Source organism: Lissotriton helveticus, chromosome 5_1 (assembly GCF_964261635.1).
Source record: "Lissotriton helveticus chromosome 5_1, aLisHel1.1, whole genome shotgun sequence".
Taxonomy (NCBI): domain Eukaryota; kingdom Metazoa; phylum Chordata; class Amphibia; order Caudata; family Salamandridae; genus Lissotriton; species Lissotriton helveticus.
In genome coordinates this window covers 2,090,099,266-2,090,115,121 of record NC_136065.1, presented here as the reverse complement: position 1 = coordinate 2,090,115,121, position 15,856 = coordinate 2,090,099,266, and positions in this window count along the sequence as shown.

The window sequence follows — 15,856 nt, the reverse complement described above, 5'->3', positions numbered from 1 at the left end:
ATCTAAAAACTAATTGGAGAGTAGGAGAGAATCATCATGGGTGGCTAGACCTATCCCTGACCAAACACTTATGGGACAGAGCCTCTGCCAGCGCATTATACATGTAATTCCCATACTTTAAAAAGATAATTATGGGGGAGTTACCAAATTGGGCACCTTAACTTGCCCGAAACCTGCCCTACAGGAACGACATAAGCCTGAGCATTAAACATAAACATTATATTTCAAAAATAGCGAAGAGAGTCCATTATACTTGCGTGGCCAAGGAGGTTGTGTATTTTTTCGGCCGCAAAGGAAAGGAAAGGCAAATAGCTGGTATACCCATATTTAGGCAATATTGTCAGAAGTCTGCGGGGTGATATGAGGCAAAAAAACACAGGAGCCTTGGGAGATAGGAAGATTATCCGAAAGATCCTTGTCACTGTGCAGCCGCTGATGATCAGAGTCTGAATTGGATTCTTCCTCCAGCGAGCCACTGATATTTGCCACTGCTTGAACTGCCTCAAGTTGTCAACTCAGTATCAATTCCGGCGTTAAGCCTGATGCCTGTGGGGTCGAAGACTGGGACTTTCCTCGTCTTCTAAGGCGTCGTCGTAGGGTAGTCTCAGGCAGCATCTCCTGACTTCTAACTGGGAATGAGGCATAAGAGTCCAACCATTCCTCTGCGCTTTCCGGGGTAGTGAAGAAATGGGTCTTGCCATTTGCGACAACCCTCAGTTTCGCAGGGAACAGCAGAGAATACCTAAATGCACGTTGTTGTAAGCGCCTCTTCACTGCCAGGTAAGAATGTCTCTGCTTCTGGACTTGGAAAGTGTAGTCCGGAAGGAACATAAACTTATGATTGTCCACTTGAATTTCTGCAACTTTCAAGTTTCTTGGCGGACAGCGTCTCTGTCTCTGTAGTTTATTGAGTGGATGAGGAACGGCCTCGAGTTCGAGCCTGGGGGCGGAGGCTTGCAGGCACCCTGTATGGTCTTTCAACAACGAAATGTGTAGACAGGGCCTCTCCTGGAAACAGCGAGCTAATCGAGTCTTCCACGTACCTCACAGCTTTTGTCCCTTCCACTCCCTCCGGCAGACCTACGACGCGGACATTCTTGCGGGGGGCCTTCAGCATCCTCCGCCCTGTCTTCCAGAAACTCCACTCGATTCAGCAGGTCCCGGATAGTCTTCTCAGCCATGGATACTCGCGGTGTAACCTCCGCGATGTCTCCTTCAGTGGCAGCAGAGCCGTCCGCAAGCTTCCAATGGTCTGCATGCAGCAGCGTTAGATCAAGTGCCATTTCATTCATTGTCTCCCCCAGTTTCTCGACCGCAGCCAGCACTGTGTCGAGTTGCTTACCATAGGGTCTGCGGTCTCCGCCTCTACCATCTTGTCAGCCTGCACCTGGGTCTGGGGATGAGGAGGCACTGCACCACCAGTGCCAACTTCTGTGCGACCCCCACATGACATGGGTCAGTAGTCAGCGAGCACCAGATCAGGCGTTTTACTTCACAGGTGGCTCAGAAGCTATCTCCGGGGTTCACACCTTCCGCCTGTAGCAGCCAAAGCCTTAGATTAATCTGGTAGGACAGCCGCGCCACACCAGCCCTGTCAGCAGCTTACAGTGCAAATGCTGCAATGTAGAAATAAGTAGACGGGTTCCACCACCCCTGAGTCCAGTGCTTCAATCATAAGATGTAGGGTATCAAAGGCAGTTATCTGGCGCACAGTTTCACAAATAGGAGAACTCTGGGAAGATAAGCACATGGGGGAAGAGCAGTCAATTCAGGGCACACAGTAATGGGGCTTTGCCAGATCAACTCACCCCAGACCACTCCAAGCAGCGTCACCGTCCTCTACTCCCACAAAATAGATCTCAGTCCTCCTCAACAGGCTCAGCACCTGCTGCTCAAGGTGTACTCATCAGGGTGTTCAGATCACTGTGCTGCTCGCCATAGACGCTCATGAGAGCGGATCATATATTATTATCTCATAGTCCTGTAGGGGTTCCTCTTTGCAGGCAATAGTAGGGCAGAGCGGCCATGATTAGGGACTGCAACTAAGCTGCACAATCTCAGGGGCAGGGCAGACATCAGTTCCAGATGGGCTTCAGGGGTCAGCACCTCCTGATCATCCCACTCGGCAATAGAACAACATGCCAGACTTGCCTGCAGGTCGTAACCCCCTCTCCACGCAGCCTCGCATCGGAGTCTCCCTGGTGATTTCGGGACTCACGCCATGAAACACTGCTTCCTCGTAGTTGCGGTCACCTTCCGCTCAGCGAGGCCTAGTGGGCTGAGCCAAGCCCCGGCCACGCCTGGGACCACGCAGCCGGTTTTGTCGCTTCGCACCTGGCGTACCATCAGGCGGCTGAAATCGCCTCACAATCAAGTAGTGTTGGCACCACTTCGCCTCTCAGTGCCCATCAGTCCAATGTCGGGCTGGCCGCTGTCAGGAACCATCGAGGGAGCGAGACGGGACGCAACGGTCGGCAGGGCCTAGGGGGAGGAGTCAGTGCCCAGCCCTGCGTACCTCACTGCGCCCGATGTCCCGAGGTCACTTATGGGGAAGATGCAGGCCGTAGGGTCTTCCTCTATTTCCCGCGGCAGTTATCCACTCATCACTGCACCGGAGCGTCGATGCCGCCTCCAGAGTCTTTCCTCCTTGCAATGACCCCTCCAACCTATTTACATGCGGATTAAAGAAGCCAGAGAAGGTAGGCAAGGACGGAGCCTCACAGCAACACGTAAATGTAAATGTAAATGTGTTGTATTTGTAAAGCGCACGGCTGCCCACGCGACGGGGCGTCCCGGCGCTGCACTCATACCACTGTGGAACCCTTCCTGGCTTTTCCATGTGAAATGTCCACTCCTGGGCACCCCCAAGGTGAAGCCAGGTATCCAAGCGCTGCTGGGGCCGTTGTGGAGATTAAGCAAGCTATTGCCCAGAGTCACAGAGTGGGACCCAAGGTTAGACTAGGCACCGAGGCAAGAATGATCAGGTCCGGGGAGATTGAGTCCAAGAGCCGCCGAGGCGAGAATTGAACCCTGGTCCCGGGCCAGACCTCTGCATCAGGGTCTGCCGCTCTAACCATTGAGCCACGCTTCTCCACCTGGCTCCATTGCTGGCTAAGCCACACCCCCCTTGAGAAATCTGTTCATGTTCAACTGTGCAACCACATTGACCAATTCAGTCTCTTAGATCATTTCCATTCTGGCTTACGCCATGCCACAGCACAGAGTCGGTGCTCACACACATTGTTGATGATGTGCTAAAAATGTTAGACCAGAATGAATCCTGCCTTCTTATCCTTCTTGACCTCTCATCAGCCTTCGATACTGTCAAATATGACAGCCTCCTAGACCTACTTAAATGTAGTATGGGGATATTGGGGACCGTTTTTAACTGATATGTCTCTTTTCCCCAGAAGAGAACCCGAAGAATCAAGGTCAATATGTCCCTATATAACCCCACACAGGTCACATTAGGGGCCCCACATGGGTCTTGGCTCTCACCCACGCGCTTTAATCTTTTCATGGAACCCCTAACAGAATTGTTGAATGTATCTAACATCCACTATCACATGTACGCAGATGACACCCAACTGTACTTAAAAATCTCTTCTCCTGAATATATTAGGTCTCTGATAGAGTTAAGGAGATCTTTCGGCGTAATGCTGGACAAGAAGCTGAACATGCAGGAGAACATCAGATTTGCCACCAAAGAATCAAGCTTCCACAAGAACATCTTAAGAAAATTAAAACCCTTCCTTTTCCCTGATGACCTCAAGTCTGCTATTCGAGCTCTAGTGATTCACAGGCTGGACAATGGGAGTACAACCCTATGGGTCCTACCCAGAGCTACGCTGGTGCCACTAAGGGTCTCTCTCAACTCTGCTACTAGGCTCCATATGGGTTCAAAAAGAAACTATCTGACTACCTGACTTGAAATCTCCTAAATGCTTTCCACATGAGGCAAAGATTAATTGAAAATTGCCTGCATGACCCATAAAGCCCTATATGATTTTTCCTGTAGTGTGCTTATTGCTCACAGACTATGGGTGCCATAATGATACCAGGCGGTGGGACCACAGGCTGCTATTTTATGGTTGGGAAACTGCCTGATAAGCATGCAGCGTTCCGATACCCATATTTGGATAGGACAACCAGGATGGCGGTCGGAAAGTCGCTGGTTCCACCGCTGCGGCGTGGCTCTGCCGTTTAGAAAGGCGTCAGCAGATGCAGCCTCGGAGCAGTGCCTTCTGCATGTCCATGCACCATGTCATGCATGGCACAGAGGTGAGTGAGGGGCACTACATGTGCCCTCAGGGCTACTTTTCAGTGGCCCACTACAGATTGGGGCACCCATATACATTTCTAACAACCTTTTCATGGCAGGATTCCCACCATGAAAAAGCTACAGGAAAGGTATATTGCAATGCCGACAGCGGTGCCTGCCTCTGCACTGCCACCATACTAGGACACTGCTCCGACTTCCGCCCCTTCGAGATCTCTGAATCCTGGCAGAGGCAGCGGTCTTTCGTTTGACAGCTCTTGATCCCACCTCCAGCGTCATAATGCTGCAGTTGGACCGAAGGGATGTCATTCGTTGAACCACCACCGACAGCCTGTCAATGATCCGACCTCTCGACATCCTAACCAGGCCCTATCTTCCTATGTTGTTCTATAAGTTGCTGTCCACTTGGAAACCTGTTGTTTTCTCTGAATGGGATTCTCCTTTACCCTCTCCCTCCTGGATTAGGTTTTTATTTTTATATTATTGATTGTTGTAAAGCACTCTGATACCTGCAAGGGTCATGTCTGCCCTTTATAAAATTGTATAAATAAATATATGCAGCTTGTAAATCATACTATGACAAAGTCTGAAAATAAATATAGATATAAAAAAAAGATATACATAATATGTATGAATATATTACCAACTGTCAGTCGCCAGCAGGTACTTATAGTTAGGAACTAAGGGCCCGATGTAGGTAATTCTCATTTACCGACTCTAGAATACCGAATTTTACCGATTCGGTAAATGAGATGTGGTTAAAAATTCGGTATTTTTTACCGATTCTGTAGGATTCGGTAAGGCCCATAGGAATCAATGTCAATTACCGAATCGGTAAATACCGATTCGGTAAAAATACCGAATTTGCAAGGGGGACAGGGTGTCACTTTGACACCCTGTTGCACCCCTGATTCTGGCTTGTGTGCCATGTGGCACACATACTGTGCCATGCGGCACACATACATGCCCCTAGGGCATGTATGTGCATGTACACAGGAATTCGTTATTTACCATGCAATAGTATTACATGGTAAATAACGAATTCTTAGGGGCCTGTGGCACTGTTTCCAGTGCCACCTACATATGGATTTACCGATTCGGTAAATTTACCGAATCGGTATTTTACAGAATCGGTAAATTTACCGAATCTGTAAATTTACTGATTCTGTAAAATATAGGCCCCCTACATCTCAATCACCAAATACCGGTCGGTAATGGCCAAAATCGGCCGTTACCGATCGGTATTTGGTGACCTACATCTGGCCCTAGTTTCCTTAGGAAAAGTGTTACTGGCTTGCCTATAACTATGGTGCACTTTGACGGATCTTCACAAAACTTCCCAAAAAAGTGTGCTTCTGCGTCTTATTTTTCATGAAACGTTTTGGGGTGAATTGTTAAGTAGGGGGCCAAGAAAAAGGGGAGTCAAAAAAGTGTGTTTCCTATTCTAATTTTCATAGGGATTTTGAACATGACTACAGCCTGAACCGCTGGACGGAATTACACCAAATTTGGAAGAAAGGTAGCCATTGGTCCATAAAGAGCCTTGTTTATTATTTAGTGTAAATATTTTCAGTAGTTTTGGAGATATTAAAGAAAAAACAAACTTATATCTAGATTTGTGAACCCTCCCGATCTCGTGCAAAGATCTGATTGGCTGCCAACACTTCAACCAGGTAGTGTTGGCAGCCATTTTAGGACTCTTAGTCAGCCTAGTCCCAAACAAAATGCAAAAAAACAGAAGGGTGCGCTGACCCCCTAGGCCTGGTGCCGGGGTCCCACAGTAAGCCAGGGCCAAAAAGCTTTTTTATTTTTATTTTGAGGCGAATATCATGACGGATACGCAAATTCATGTAAAAAAACATAAAAAAAACGAGTGCAGTCACCTATGCTTGTTCTTTTTTCAGCCCCTGTGTGGGTCCGATACAAGGGGCATGCTTTTTATAGTGAAATTTGGTAGGGGGTGCATGCAGCTCTCACCTCCCCAGGGTTTATTTTTATAATTGGAGAGCGGCACGCGGCCCCCTTCTTCAGGTCTTTAAAGGCCCAGAGACCACTGCTTCCCCAGGGCTTCTGAATTAAAAAAGAGGGGGCTGCATGGACCCCCCACCTAATTCCTAATAGCACATTGGACTGCAACCTCCCTGGGGCACAAAAGTACTGAAAAAAGGGAGGGGGTCGCGCGGCACCCCTACTGGGCTGTTCATGATCCCGGGTACCACCACCTCCCCTGTTCTGGCCCTATGCAAATAAAAGGAGGGAGCCATGCTACCCCACTCCTGGAGCCACTAATGGACCTTGGGTTCCCCATCCCCCAGGGCCGGCTCATTATGTCCTGGTGTGCCCACACCCGGGACATAGCTGTTTGCTCTCGCTTGTCAGGAGCTTCGACAGCTCCTGCCAAGTGAGAGCAAACAGTAATTCTGCTCCCAGCAGATGGGAGTAGGAAAACTGCTCCCACTCGCTCGGGCCAGACTTTTCATCTGTTTTCCTGTCCGCTGTTAAGCAGATAGGAAAACAGATAAACCGATTACTCCCACATGCAGGGAGCAGTATTTTTTGACATTGCCGCAAAAAAAAGCACTTATTTCATATAGTTAAGAGGAAGTACCTCTGTCTGGTGGAGATTCTCCTTTCTGGAATCTCGTTGTGTTCTGTTGACGAGGGTTCATGTTATCACAGATTTGTGGATTAAGACGCTGCAGGAACAATCACATTGCTAGAATTACATGCACACAAGGTCACTGGAGACATTACCTTGTGCTCCTTTATGCAGCTGTAGGGTAGAACATGCACTAGACATTTACCCAACAAGGTAGGACTTACTAATCAGACAGTAGAAAGTACTCCAATTGGGTGGACATTTTCAGCAAAACTGTGAACACCTCTTCGAAAAAAAGAGGTTCCAATATGGCCCTGAAGCTCATTTCAGAGAAATTAAACCTCAATGGTAAGCACTTACATAAATAAACACAGAAGGTGCCCCAGTTGAAACTCCGCTTCTATAATGTACAATTGATCCTAACTTCTTGAGCTTCACAGGGGTAAAGCAAGTGTGTTTCCTCTTGTATTCCACATTGAAAAACAGCCTGAAATCCTTAGCGGAGGTGAATTCATCATTGATCTACTGGAGCACTATCTGATGTGCAGTGACTGTGCTGAATTGTTTATTTCCTGTCAAATTTGAATTTTGTACCGCTTATCCACAGTCCTACCCACCAACATGGCCACACACTGGACCAAATTTGGACACTAAATATCCCATCCACCCTGCCCATTATCTTTCCCTGCCCTTGGTCAGATCACTTTACCATCACGTTCTCCCTTGCCTTATCACTCCCGGTCAAACCCCCCCTTCCTAAAAATACCTGGGTTCGGAAATGGGGTAAGGTCAGTATGCCCTCCCTCTGCTCGGCCCTGGCTACGACTTGCCCGGACCTTACTGGCCTGACAGCCGGCCCTCAACTGGCCGCAATTAACAACTGGCTCACGAGGGCAGGAGACAAATTCGCCCCCTTCAGGCGCCTTTCAGTAAAACGGGCCCATGCAGCCAACCGTTGGTTCACCCCCGACCTGAAAGAGAAAAAACTTGCTGCTAGAAGGGCTGAAAGAGCTTGGCGTAGAACTTACGACCCTGCCTTAAAAACCATTTACTTGGCCACTCTGCATACCTACAAAAAGACCATCCTGGAAGCTAAGGCTGAATATTACACCCACAGGATATTGGTTGCGGAGTCACAATCGAAAGAAATTTTCTCCACTGTTCACGAGCTTGCCTCCTCCACCAGAGCCACATCAACCATTCCCCCGTCTCAACTCCTCTGTGACTCGCTTAACGAGTTTTTTATAGATAAAGTCGAAAAAATTAAACATAACATTCCCCAACCCTCCCCCACTTTCATGGACCCTTCCCCCCCCCTCCTCTGCCAAATTGACCAACTTCCCACTCCTTACCATTGATACCCTCGGTCCCCTGCTTCAACGGGTCAAATCAGGCTCGCCTCAGGACTTTGCCCCTGCCAATATACTCAAGGAAATTTACTCAGTCTGCTTCACCCCCCCCTGACCCTCCTCAATGACTCCCTTATTCATGGTCACGTTCCCATCTCACATAAATCAGCGGTTGTCATCCCAATTTTGAAAAAGTTGGACGCTGATCCCTCCTCTGCTTCTAATTACCGCCCTATTTCACTCCTCCCCTACCTTGCTAAGGTACTCGAAACCCACATCACTTCCACACTGAGCACCCATATCGAGGCAAATCATTGCCTCTCCCCCTGTCAAGCTGGTTTCCGCCCCCTGCACTCTACCGAAAAAGTGGTCATTTCAGTTATGGACAAGCTGCGTGACGGAATCGACATCAACCGTCCGCAAGCCCTGATTCTCCTTGACCTATCCGCCGCTTTTGACACGGTGAACCACACCATTCTTCTTAACCGTGTCAGGGCGGCGGGGGTAGAGGGCCTAGCCTTTTGTTGGCTACAGTCCTTTCTGGCTGAGAGAACACAGAGAGTCCATCTGGCTGATTTTGTAGCAGCCACCCGCAAGGTAGAGTGCGGGGTTCCCCAGGGTTCATCACTCTCCCCTTTTCTGTTTAACCTTTATATTTTTCCCCTCATTTTTATGTTACAGCAACTGGAGGTCACCGTATTTAATTATGCGGATGATCTCCAGTTAATCTTTAATCTGTCCCATTCACCTTCATCCGCTCTGAATGTTCAAACCATCATGACCCTCATCCAAGATTGGATGAACTGCAGCCACCTCAAACTTAATCCGGACAAGACCGAATTGGTCCTGACCGGAGGTGGCTGCAGTCCCTGGTCTCCCTCCTTTTGGCCCCCCTCCCTTGGTGTCCCTCCACTCCCGGTTCCCAAAGTGAAGACCTTGGGCATCTTTCTAAACCCCCAGCTCTCGGTTCTCCCACAAGTTAATTCTGTGGTCTCTTCATCTTTCTTTTCCCTCAGAGTGATTAGGAAGGTTTCCCGCTTCTTTTCCCCCCCAGCTCTAAAAATTATCATGATGGCCATGGTGTTATCTCGTATAGACTATGGCAACATAGTCTACAACGGAGCCCCTGCATACATGATCCACCGTTTGCAACTGGTGCAGAACCAGGCGGCCCGTCTGATCCACGGCCTTCCCAGATATCATCGGGTCACCCCTTTACTCAAGACCCTGCACTGGCTTCCTATAAGAGAGCGTGCCCTGTTTAAGCTCGGCTGTCTTACCTATCAAGCCAGAGCGGGCACTGCTCCTAAATTCATCTGCTCTCTTATTAAAAAATACTGTCCAGGCAGAGAACTCCGCTCGACCCATTTGGCCCTTCTTACCATCCCCTGCTTTAAAAAGCAGAGGGCGGGCGGAGTGAGATTCGCTGTCCTGGCCCCAACGTTTTGGAACTCCCTCCCAATTGCTCTACGTACCTCCCTCTCGTATCCCCTTTTCCGTAAAAATCTTAAAACTTTTTTGTTCACCCAAGCCTACCCTTAAATCCTTTTGCTGCCGCCATCCACTGATCACCACTAGCGCCATGAAACCGTTGGGTATGCGAGCGCTGTACAAATGTTTTTAAATTCAAATTCAAATCTACTGGTGGGAGCAGAGTCCATGGTTCTCTCTTTTAAATACCCTAAGTATGCAAATGCCCAAAATCTATAGCACCATTAACACACACTCATAGACATACACACGCACTCACATACTCACACATACTCATAGACCCACTCACAGACCCACACAGACACTCACACACCCTCACAGACCCACTCACAGACCCACACAGGCACTCGAAAACCCACTCACTCTCACACAGGTCCACACAGACCCACACAGGCACTCACACACTCCCTCACAGACCCACACATGTGCTCACACACTGCCACAGGCACTAACAAACTCAAGGACACACACACAACACACTAGCACACTTCCACTCACAAACTCATAGAGCCACTCCAACACCCAGTCACTGACTCATACAGCTACTAACACACTCACTCCCGGACCCATACTCTCACAGAACCACTCACAGACCCATACAGCCACTCACATACCCACTCACAGACCCCTATGGCCACTCACACACCCACTCACACACCCATAAGTCACTCATACTCCCACCGAAACAGTCACACACTCTCTCACACACCTACTCACTGACATATACAGCCACTCACATACCCACCCTCAAAGGTGACAGTTTATAGTTGGAAATATTTTTTTCAGTAAAAGGTTACAGGGATGTAATAGTTACAAAATAACATTAAAAAAACATTAAAATTAACGGAAAAAACAAACGTCACAGGGACGTTATAGTTCGGGAATAACATTTTAAAAAAACCTTAGAAATTCACTGAAAAAATCAAAGGTTACAGGAACCTTATAGTTAGGCTCAGATTTCACTCATACACAACCAGTGAAATTCAGCAGTTATGGTTACCTGAGCTAGCAGTATCTTACACCCCCACAATGCACTGCTTCTGACCTAACATATTACATCACTCATGACGTAGTCAGTGACAGGTTTTGTGGCGGACAGAGGCCGCAATATGCTTGGAGGGACTGCTGCAGTCCCACCAAGCATATTAAGAGTTTTCTCTCCGCCGGTGGTGTCAGGAAGGTTCCTATTCCATGTACACCATGCCAGAGAGGATACAAAGGGGCCCCCTTTGCCTCCTCCGCATGTGGATGCTCACAAGGGGGCATAACAAGTGCCCCCTTGTGTTCATTCACACTAGTTCCTGCACAACATGGAATTCAAGTCCATGACATGCAGGAACCTTGTTGTGCGGCCCATTGCGGTACCTTTTTCCAATGCTCTGCCGCCTTTGAAAGAGGCACCGCCGTTCACCAGACCACTTTTAAGTTGTAATCGGGTGGGCGGCTTCGGTGATGCGAAGTTGCGGCAGTGGCATACTGCCTACTCTTGCACCGGCAGGCGCTTCATGTTCGCTGGAGCTCTCTGTTTGTTTTTAAGATGTGACCAGTGCCCAATTGGGGCCTGTAACTGTACATGTCTTTCACCATTGAATGGTATATGGACCTACCAGGATTCGTCCAAAAGAGGACGACATATAGTTCAAAATGGAGGCGACTGGATGGTCTGCATTATGCATCCCTCCAGAGAGATGTGCTTGGCTTTGTCTTGGCTTTGTCTTGGAAAGTTAATTAGTTCTCATTTGCTTAAGACATACCTCTGTGCACATGAGGTAAGTCCACTTTGCATGAAGTTGCAGAGGAACAACACCTACTCATTTGCTATTATGAGATGGCCTTTTCGATAGTTCAAAGTTGCATTACACTTATGAAAGCCATGCAATTCATTAAGAGAGGTGGATCATGTACTCAACTTTGTATACCAACCAACATTTTGAAATGTGGCCCTATACTTTTCACGACACCCATTCTGGATTTCAGAATCTTTGTCTTCTTTTCTGTGTAGTTTGTGATACTGCAAGTTGATCTTTTCTGGGCTGTGGCAAATAAAGGAAATGAGACAGAGGATTTTTAAATTTTATACCCAGGATCATACAATTTGGTCAAATGAGGAAGCCTGGATTAGATGCAGATCTTCTAACAACATTTTCCTACTTTTTTGCTGAATATACATTATGCAATTGCCTCCGCTTTAGTACTTTCTCCCCTTTTTCGGGTGCAACAAGAGAGATAATACAGGTTAGAGTGATGCATTATGATGAGCAAGACTGACAAAACTCATCATATGTCCACCAGATCTGTTACCAAATTCTGGGTCTGAATTGCTTTTTCATTTCCAAAAATGAAGGAAAGTTTAGAGGAGGTATTCGAAAAACTGAAAACAAAACCATGCTGTTAGTTGCCAGTGGCAACCAGTAATTTTAGTAGGTAGGGGGGCGATGGGGCACACATGCACGTATACACACTAATTCACATATGCCGGTACATACACACATCCATTCACAATACTCACTCCCAAATATTCATACATACACGCACTCAAGCACAAAACATTTTTTTTTAAATCACATTTACCAGTGCAGCTCTGCCTAGGAGACCCCATGAGAGTTGGGACTGCTGCCTTATTTCGGATGTATGACATTGCAACGCATGCATTTACATCGCATGCCTTTACAACGTAAGTATTACAACGCAGTCCATTACAACGCATAGTGCTTTGGGGTGCTGGATAGTGAATAGTTTAATTTACTATTCCAACTCCAGTCCCCGTGGACACTAGGGAAGGTTATTGGATAGTAAATTAACCTATTCCCTATCCTAGAGCGCCCCCCAGAGCAATGCGTTGTAATAGTTTGCGTTGTAAAAGTTGCGTTGTAAAAGTTTCGTTGTAAAGGCTGTTCACCCCTTATTTCATTGGCTGACCTTAGGTCAGCCAGTGAAGAAAGGCAGCAGTCACTCACTCGTCACAGAGTGGGATGTGTTCAGTGAGACTGCTGTCCCCACCCCACTCAGTGACAGGGTGTCAGTGATGCTCCCCCTCGTCATATAGGGGGGAGGGCCTTGAGGTGCTTTGCCAGGCTGAAGAGGTGACACCCACAGGAGCTCTGAAATCCTCTGCCTGGCAAAGTTCAGCTCAGGCAGCCAGAATCCTGAGCATTTAGTGGATGTCTAGCTCCTGGCTGCCTGTTCTAAAAGTAAAGAGTGTCTGCCCAGCTGACCTTTGCTCATCCTGGCAGACACTATTCTTGTTGGACCAAAGGTGAGCGGGCTTGGCCGCTCCGCTCATTTGGACGAGACGCAATTGGTAGCTGAGTCTTCTACGTCCACTTTGTCCCATACAAGTGGGAGGATCCAGGGAGGGATCTAGATGGAGGAGAAAATAGAAGTCAAAGACATGGCTCAGGTAAGGAGGGAAAGGTGGTGTTATGAGGAAACAGGTTAGAGGGCATAAAAAAACAGGGAGAAAATAAAGCCCAGGAGGGCAAACGAGAATGAAAAATTAAATGTACAGATTCTGGAGATGCCCCACCTCCCTAGAAAAAAACTGTATTAAATGCTTGTTTGTGCATGGGGAGCAAGAGCAGGAGAAAGCATCTTAAAATATGGATAGTGCATTAAATAAACCGATCCTTTTTAGGTTTTGCCTCGCCAAAAAGATGCGCTCTGCGCATCTTTTTCGCGCAGGCGAAAACCTGATGAGAATTGTAGTGTGCTTTGGGTCGGCCCTCCTCATTCATTGGCTGGCTCCGTAAATGGAGCCTTGCCATTGGACGAGGGGCCTGTCCGTCAATGCCGGACCAGACACGGGGGCGTTCCCGACATTCTTTGGCTTATGCCGATGTCACGCGACGCCGGGAACGCCCCCGATTCTGTTCCGGCATTGCCGGCACCTCCCTTGCTCTACTGTCATCACCACAACACTGCGCCCATTTTATCCCAAGCTAAACACTCGGAGAGGCGCAGTGACCGGGTCTTTGAAGGCCGCTCTCCCAATGAAAACAAGTTTTCTCTCCGAGTCAGCACGAGCAGGAAGACGAGCAGCGCGCCTCCCAGCTGGCCTCTCGCATCAGCATCCAGAGCTGCCCTGCGCGGTGTGTAGCTTCAGTGGAGCTTCAGAGTGCAGAGTGGAGCTTCAGAGTGGAGCTTCAGAGTGGAGCTTCAGAGTGGAGCTTCAGAGTGGAGCTTCAGAGTGGAGCTTCAGAGTGGAGCGTGGAGCTTCAGAGTGCAGAGTGGAGCTTCAGAGTGGAGCTTCAGAGTGGAGCTTCAGAGTGGAGCTTCAGAGTGGAGAGTGGAGCTTCAGAGTGGAGCTTCAGAGTGGAGCTTCAGAGTGGAGCTTCAGAGTGGAGCTTCAGAGTGGAGCTTCAGAGTGCAGCTTCAGAGTGGAGCTTCAGAGTGCAGAGTGGAGCTTCAGAGTGCAGATTCAGAGTGGAGCTTCAGAGTGCAGAGTGGAGCTTCGCAGATTCAGAGTGGAGCTTCAGAGTGCAGAGTGGAGCTTCAGAGTGGAGCTTCAGAGTGCAGAGTGGAGCTTCAGAGTGCAGAGTGGAGCTTCAGAGTGGAGCTTCAGAGTGCAGAGTGGAGCTTCAGAGTGGAGCTTCAGAGTGGAGCTTCAGAGTGGAGCTTCAGAGTGGAGCTTCAGAGTGGAGCTTCAGAGTGCAGATTCAGAGTGCAGATTCAGAGTGGAGCTTCAGAGTGCAGAGTGGAGCTTCAGAGTGCAGAGTGGAGCTTCAGAGTGCAGATTCAGAGTGGAGCTTCAGAGTGCAGAATGGAGCTTCAGAGTGCAGAGTGGAGCTTCAGAGTGCAGATTCAGAGTGGAGCTTCAGAGTGCAGATTCAGAGTGGAGCTTCAGAGTGGAGCTTCAGAGTGGAGCTTCAGAGTGGAGCTTCAGAGTGGAGCTTCAGAGTGGAGCTTCAGAGTGCAGATTCAGAGTGGAGCTTCAGAGTGCAGATTCAGAGTGGAGCTTCAGAGTGCAGATTCAGAGTGGAGATTCAGAGTGGAGCTTCAGAGTGCAGAGTGGAGCTGCAGATTCAGAGTGGAGCTGCAGATTCAGAGTGGAGCTGCAGAGTGCAGATTCAGAGTGCAGAGTGGAGCTTCAGAGTGCAGAGTGGAGCTTCAGAGTGCAGATTCAGAGTGGAGCTTCAGAGTGCAGAGTGGAGCTTCAGAGTGCAGAGTGGAGCTTCAGAGTGCAGATTCAGAGTGGAGCTTCAGAGTGCAGATTCAGAGTGGAGCTTCAGAGTGCAGATTCAGAGTGGAGCTTCAGAGTGGAGCTTCAGAGTGGAGCTTCAGAGTGGAGCTTCAGAGTGGAGCTTCAGAGTGGAGCTTCAGAGTGGAGCTTCAGAGTGGAGCTTCAGAGTGCAGATTCAGAGTGGAGCTTCAGAGTGCAGATTCAGAGTGGAGCTTCAGAGTGCAGATTCAGAGTGGAGATTCAGAGTGGAGCTTCAGAGTGCAGAGTGGAGCTGCAGATTCAGAGTGGAGCTGCAGATTCAGAGTGGAGCTGCAGAGTGCAGATTCAGAGTGCAGAGTGGAGCTTCAGAGTGCAGATTCAGAGTGGAGCATCAGAGTGCAGATTCAGAGTGGAGCTTCAGAGTGCAGAGTGGAGCTTCAGAGTGCAGATTCAGAGTGGAGCTTCAGAGTGCAGAGTGGAGCTTCAGAGTGCAGATTCAGAGTGGAGCTTCAGAGTGCAGAGTGGAGCTTCAGAGTGCAGATTCAGAGTGGAGCTTCAGAGTGCAGAGTGGAGCTTCAGAGTGGAGATTCAGAGTGCAGAGTGGAGCTTCAGAGTGCAGAGTGGAGCTTCAGAGTGGAGCTTCAGAGTGCAGAGTGGAGCTTCAGAGTGGAGCTTCAGAGTGGAGCTTCAGAGTGGAGCATCAGAGTGGAGCATCAGAGTGGAGCATCAGAGTGGAGCATCAGAGTGGAGCTTCAGAGTGGAGCTTCAGAGTGGAGCTTCAGAGTGGAGCTTCAGAGTGGAGCTTCAGAGTGGAGCTTCAGAGTGCAGATTCAGAGTGGAGCATCAGAGTGGAGCATCAGAGTGGAGCTTCAGAGTGCAGAGTGGAGCTTCAGAGTGCAGAGTGGAGCTTCAGAGTGCAGATTCAGAGTGGAGCTTCAGAGTGCAGAGTGGAACTTCAGAGTGCAGAGTGGAGCTTCAGA